This window comes from Onychostruthus taczanowskii, unplaced genomic scaffold (genome assembly GCF_017590055.1).
Source record: "Onychostruthus taczanowskii isolate IOZ18803 unplaced genomic scaffold, ASM1759005v1 scaffold879, whole genome shotgun sequence".
Taxonomy (NCBI): domain Eukaryota; kingdom Metazoa; phylum Chordata; class Aves; order Passeriformes; family Passeridae; genus Onychostruthus; species Onychostruthus taczanowskii.
In genome coordinates, this window is record NW_024506762.1 from 1 (window position 1) to 6,586 (window position 6,586).

General features: G+C 62.8%; 1 long non-coding RNA gene across 1 annotated transcript; it reads right to left on the minus strand.

The window, feature by feature from the left end:
- Positions 1 to 3,686: 3,686 nt before the first annotated feature.
- LOC121346967 lies at positions 3,687 to 6,055 on the minus strand. The gene is made up of 3 exons (XR_005954148.1): positions 5,991 to 6,055; positions 4,538 to 4,634; positions 3,687 to 3,772 (listed from the first exon to the last, which is right to left on the minus strand). It is a non-coding gene; the product is annotated as an uncharacterized LOC121346967 (long non-coding RNA).
- Positions 6,056 to 6,586: the final 531 nt, after the last annotated feature.

The window sequence follows — 6,586 nt, forward strand, 5'->3', positions numbered from 1 at the left end:
GTTGTGGGCGTGGCCACAGGGCAGGTGTGACTGTCTGAGTGGGCGTGGCCACTGTCAGGATAAGGAGGGGGCGTGGCCAGCTGTAGGAAGTGGGTGTGGTCAGGTGATGGGCGTGGTCACATCAGTGTGGGTGTGGCCAGGTGGGGGGATGGGTGTGTCCAGAAGATGGGCGTGGCCAGCACCAGAATAAACAAGTGGGTGTGGCCATGAAGTGGGCGTGGTCACAGACAGGGTGAGCAGACGGGCGTGGCCAGGTGAAAAAAAGAGGGGGAGTGTCCAGGAGATGGGCGTGGTCAGAACTGGCACAGGTGTGGCCAGGTGGGCGTGGTCACAATGTGGGCGTGGCCTATCGCAGGTGGGCGTGTCCAGGTGAGCATTTCTAGGTGCGGTGGGCGTGTCCAGGTTCAGTGGGCGTGTCCAGGTTCAATGGGTGTTTCCAGGTGGGCGTGTCCAGTTGTGGTGGGCGTGTCCAGGTACAGTGGGCGTGTCCAGTTGATCCTATCCAGGTGTGGTGGGCGTGTCCAGGTGGGCATGTCAAGTCGTGGTGGGCGTGTCCAGGTTCAGTGGGCGTGTCCAGGTGCGGTGGGCGTGTGAAGTCGCGGTGGGCGTGTCCAGGTGCAGTGGGCGTGTCCAGGTGGGCATGTCGAGTCACAGTGGGCGTGTCCAGCGGGGGTGGGTGTGTCCAGGTGGGCGTGTCGAGTCTCGGTGGGCGTGTCCAGGTGGGCGTGTCCAGGTTCAGTGGGCGTGTCCAGGTGGGCATGTTGAGTCACGGTGGGCGTGTCCAGGTGCAGTGGGCGTGTCCAGGTGGGCATGCCAAGTCATGGTGGGCGTGTCCAGGTTCAGTGGGCGTGTCCAGGTGCAATGGGTGTTTCCAGGTGGGCGTGTCCAGTTGTGGTGGGCGTGTCCAGGTACAGTGGGCGTGTCCAGTTGATCCTATCCAGGTGTGGTGGGCGTGTCCAGGTGGGCATGTCAAGTCGTGGTGGGCGTGTCCAGGTTCAGTGGGCGTGTCCAGGTGCGGTGGGCGTGTGAAGTCACGGTGGGCGTGTCCAGGTGCAGTGGGCGTGTCCAGGTGGGCATGCCAAGTCATGGTGGGCGTGTCCAGGTTCAGTGGGCGTGTCCAGGTGCAATGGGTGTTTCCAGGTGGGCGTGTCCAGTTGTGGTGGGCGTGTCCAGGTACAGTGGGCGTGTCCAGTTGATCCTATCCAGGTGTGGTGGGCGTGTCCAGGTGGGCATGTCAAGTCGTGGTGGGCGTGTCCAGGTTCAGTGGGCGTGTCCAGGTGCGGTGGGCGTGTGAAGTCACGGTGGGCGTGTCCAGGTGCAGTGGGCGTGTCCAGGTGGGCATGCCAAGTCATGGTGGGCGTGTCCAGGTTCAGTGGGCGTGTCCAGGTGCAATGGGTGTTTCCAGGTGGGCGTGTCCAGTTGTGGTGGGCGTGTCCAGGTACAGTGGGCGTGTCCAGTTGATCCTATCCAGGTGTGGTGGGCGTGTCCAGGTGGGCATGTCAAGTCGTGGTGGGCGTGTCCAGGTTCAGTGGGCGTGTCCAGGTGCGGTGGGCGTGTGAAGTCACGGTGGGCGTGTCCAGGTGCAGTGGGCGTGTCCAGGTGGGCATGCCAAGTCATGGTGGGCGTGTCCAGGTTCAGTGGGCGTGTCCAGGTGCAATGGGTGTTTCCAGGTGGGCGTGTCCAGTTGTGGTGGGCGTGTCCAGGTACAGTGGGCGTGTCCAGTTGATCCTATCCAGGTGTGGTGGGCGTGTCCAGGTGGGCATGTCAAGTCGTGGTGGGCGTGTCCAGGTTCAGTGGGCGTGTCCAGGTGCGGTGGGCGTGTGAAGTCACGGTGGGCGTGTCCAGGTGCAGTGGGCGTGTCCAGGTGGGCATGCCAAGTCATGGTGGGCGTGTCCAGGTTCAGTGGGCGTGTCCAGGTGCAATGGGTGTTTCCAGGTGGGCGTGTCCAGTTGTGGTGGGCGTGTCCAGGTACAGTGGGCGTGTCCAGTTGATCCTATCCAGGTGTGGTGGGCGTGTCCAGGTGGGCATGTCAAGTCGTGGTGGGCGTGTCCAGGTTCAGTGGGCGTGTCCAGGTGCGGTGGGCGTGTGAAGTCACGGTGGGCGTGTCCAGGTGCAGTGGGCGTGTCCAGGTGGGCATGCCAAGTCATGGTGGGCGTGTCCAGGTTCAGTGGGCGTGTCCAGGTGCAATGGGTGTTTCCAGGTGGGCGTGTCCAGTTGTGGTGGGCGTGTCCAGGTACAGTGGGCGTGTCCAGTTGATCCTATCCAGGTGTGGTGGGCGTGTCCAGGTGGGCATGTCAAGTCGTGGTGGGCGTGTCCAGGTTCAGTGGGCGTGTCCAGGTGCGGTGGGCGTGTGAAGTCACGGTGGGCGTGTCCAGGTGCAGTGGGCGTGTCCAGGTGGGCATGCCAAGTCATGGTGGGCGTGTCCAGGTTCAGTGGGCGTGTCCAGGTGCAATGGGTGTTTCCAGGTGGGCGTGTCCAGTTGTGGTGGGCGTGTCCAGGTACAGTGGGCGTGTCCAGTTGATCCTATCCAGGTGTGGTGGGCGTGTCCAGGTGGGCATGTCAAGTCGTGGTGGGCGTGTCCAGGTTCAGTGGGCGTGTCCAGGTGCGGTGGGCGTGTGAAGTCACGGTGGGCGTGTCCAGGTGCAGTGGGCGTGTCCAGGTGGGCATGCCAAGTCATGGTGGGCGTGTCCAGGTTCAGTGGGCGTGTCCAGGTGCAATGGGTGTTTCCAGGTGGGCGTGTCCAGTTGTGGTGGGCGTGTCCAGGTACAGTGGGCGTGTCCAGTTGATCCTATCCAGGTGTGGTGGGCGTGTCCAGGTGGGCATGTCAAGTCGTGGTGGGCGTGTCCAGGTTCAGTGGGCGTGTCCAGGTGCGGTGGGCGTGTGAAGTCACGGTGGGCGTGTCCAGGTGCAGTGGGCGTGTCCAGGTGGGCATGCCAAGTCATGGTGGGCGTGTCCAGGTTCAGTGGGCGTGTCCAGGTGCAATGGGTGTTTCCAGGTGGGCGTGTCCAGTTGTGGTGGGCGTGTCCAGGTACAGTGGGCGTGTCCAGTTGATCCTATCCAGGTGTGGTGGGCGTGTCCAGGTGGGCATGTCAAGTCGTGGTGGGCGTGTCCAGGTTCAGTGGGCGTGTCCAGGTGCGGTGGGCGTGTGAAGTCACGGTGGGCGTGTCCAGGTGCAGTGGGCGTGTCCAGGTGGGCATGCCAAGTCATGGTGGGCGTGTCCAGGTTCAGTGGGCGTGTCCAGGTGCAATGGGTGTTTCCAGGTGGGCGTGTCCAGTTGTGGTGGGCGTGTCCAGGTACAGTGGGCGTGTCCAGTTGATCCTATCCAGGTGTGGTGGGCGTGTCCAGGTGGGCATGTCAAGTCGTGGTGGGCGTGTCCAGGTTCAGTGGGCGTGTCCAGGTGCGGTGGGCGTGTGAAGTCACGGTGGGCGTGTCCAGGTGCAGTGGGCGTGTCCAGGTGGGCATGCCAAGTCATGGTGGGCGTGTCCAGGTTCAGTGGGCGTGTCCAGGTGCAATGGGTGTTTCCAGGTGGGCGTGTCCAGTTGTGGTGGGCGTGTCCAGGTACAGTGGGCGTGTCCAGTTGATCCTATCCAGGTGTGGTGGGCGTGTCCAGGTGGGCATGTCAAGTCGTGGTGGGCGTGTCCAGGTTCAGTGGGCGTGTCCAGGTGCGGTGGGCACTCAGTGACCCCGCCCCCTCACCTGCAGTGGGCGTGGCTCCGGGTCCCGCCCCCCCGCCGGGGTCACCGGGGTCACCTCGGGGCTTCCTGACGCCTTCCTGCAGGGGCGGGGCGGGGGCGTGGCCTCGCGAGCTTTGGCCACGCCCACTCCCCGCCCCAACCCCTCCCCGTGCCCCAGCTCCACCCCCAAGTGGGCGTGGCCTAAAGGGGTGAGGGCGTGGCCTCTTTGGGTGTGTATGCAGCTCATTTGCATGGAAGGGGGTGTGGCCTCTGGGCCTGCATATGGGTGTGGCCTCTTGAGGGCGTGGCCTAACAGCATTTAATATGTGGGCGTGGCCTCTTGGGGCTTGTCCCAATGTGGGCGTGGCTTATCTTTGGGGGACCAAATATGGGCGTGGTCACCTCGGATGGGAAAGTGGGCGTGGCTTTTTTGGGTGTGTCTGATTGTGGGCGTGGCCTCTTTGGGGTGTGTCCCTATCAGGCACATCTCCTTAGGGGCGTGGCCTATTGGAGTATCTGAATGTGGGCGTGGCCTATCGGTCTATACCCCTCCGTGGGCGTGGCCTGTTGGGGCATACATCTCAGTGGGCGTGGCCTATTGGACTGTACCCCTTAGTGGGCGTGGCCTGTTGGGTATCACCTCTCAGTGGGCGTGGCCTATTGGACTCTACACCTTAGTGGGCGTGGCCTACTGAACCTGATCCCTCAGTGGGCGTGGCCTATCAGCCTGTACCGCACTATGGGCGTGGCCTATTTTACCCCTCCCCCCGATAGGGCGTGACCCCCCTTGGCCCAGCCCCTCCCCCCGTCCCCAGGTGGGCGTGGCCCCCCGGTGGGCGTGGCCGGCGGGGGGCGGGGCTCACTTGCGGCGGCTCTGGCTCAGGTAGCAGACGAGCGCGATGACGACGGCGAAGGCGACGACCGCGCCCACCGGGCCCACCTTGGCCCAGACCAGCCCCGCTGGGGGGACAGGTGAGAGACAGGTGAGACACGGACAGGTGAGACACGGACAGGTGAGACAGGTGAGACACGGACAGGTGAGACAGGTGGGAGACAGGTGAGAGACACGGACAGGTGAGAGACAGGTGAGACAGGTGAGACACGGACAGGTGAGACAGGTGAGACAGGTGAGAGACACGGACAGGTGAGAGACAGGTGAGAGAGGAGGGACAGGTGAGACAGGTGAGACAGGTGAGGGACACGGACAGGTGAGACAGGTGGGACAGGTGAGAGACAGGTGAGAGAGGAGGGACAGGTGAGACACAGGTGAGACAGGTGAGAGAGGTGAGGGACACGGACAGGTGAGGGACAGGTGAGAGAGGTGAGGGACAGGTGAGAGAGGAGGGACAGGTGAGACAGGTGAGGGACACAGACAGGTGAGAGACACGGACAGGTGAAACAGGTGAGACAGGTGAGACAGGCGAGAGACACAGACAGGCGAGAGACAGGTGAGAGAGGAGGGACAGGTGAGACAGGTGAGAGACAGGTGAGACAGGCGAGAGACGGACAGGTGAGACACGGACAGGTAAGACAGGTGGGACAGGTGAGGGACAGGTGAGAGACACGGACAGGTGAGACAGGTGAGAGAGGAGGGACAGGTGGGACAGGTGAGGGACAGGTGAGACAGGTGAGAGACAGACAGGTGATACACAGGTGAGACAGGTGAGACATGGACAGGTGAGGGATGGACAGGTGAGGGATGGACAGGTGAGACAGACAGGTGAGACAGGTGAGAGACACGGACAGGTGAGACACGGACAGGTGAGACAGGTGAGGGACAGGGACAGGGGGACAGGTGAGACGGGAGGGACAGGTGAGAGAGAGGTGAGAGACACAGACAGGTGAGAAAGGTGAGACAGGTGAGACAGGTTAGATATGGGCAGGTGGGACGGGTGAGGGACAGGTGAGATAGAGACAGGTAAGACACAGGTGAGGCAGGTGAGATACAGGAGGGACAGGTGAGGGACAGACAGGTGAGACAAGTAAAATACAGGTGAGCTCAGGTAAGGGACAGACAGCTGTGCCCAGGTGTGTTCCTATCCCTCTCAGGTGTGCCCAGGTGTGCCCAAACCCCCAATTTTCACCGATTTTCTCCCAATTTTTGCCATTTTTGTGCCCCAGTGTGTGTTCAGGTGTGCCCAGGTGTGCTCCTATCCCTCTCAGGTGTGCCCAGGTGTGTTCTATCCATCTCAGGTGTGCCCAGGTGTGTTCCTGTCCCTCTCAGGTGTGCCCAGGTGTGCCCAGGTGTGCCCAGGTGTGCCCAAACCCCCAATTTCCGCCCGTTTCCCCCCGTTTCCCCCCCCGGGGTGCCCTCACCTGGGTGGTGGAAGCGCAGCTGCATCCTGGCGGCGCCGTGCCCGTTGCTGGCGGCGCACACCACGTGAGCCCAGCTGTGCCCAGCTGTGCTCAGGTGTGCTCAGGTGTGCCCAGGTGTGCCCAGGTGTGCCCAGGTGTGTTCCTATCCCTCTCAGGTGAGCCCAGGTGTGCCCAGGTGTGCTCCTATCCCTCTCAGCTCTGCCCAGGTGTGCCCAGGTGTGCCCAGGTGTGCCCAGGTGTGCCCAGGTGTGCCCAGGTGTGCCCAGGTGTGCCCAGGTGTGCCCAGGTGTGTTCCTATCCCTCTCAGGTGAGCCCAGGTGTGCCCAGGTGTGCTCCTATCCCTCTCAGCTCTGCCCAGGTGTGCCCAGGTGTGCCCAGGTGTGCCCAGGTGTGCTCAGGTGTGCCCAGGTGTGCTCCTATCCCTCTCAGCTCTGCCCAGGTGTGCCCAAGTTTCTAGCCCTCTCAGCTGTGCCCATGTGTGTTCCTGTCCCTCTCAGGTGTGCCCAGGTGTGCCCAGGTGTGTTCCTGTCCATCTCAGCTGTGCCCAGGTGTGTTTCTGTCCTTCTCAGGTGTGCCCAGGTGTGCCCAGGTATGTT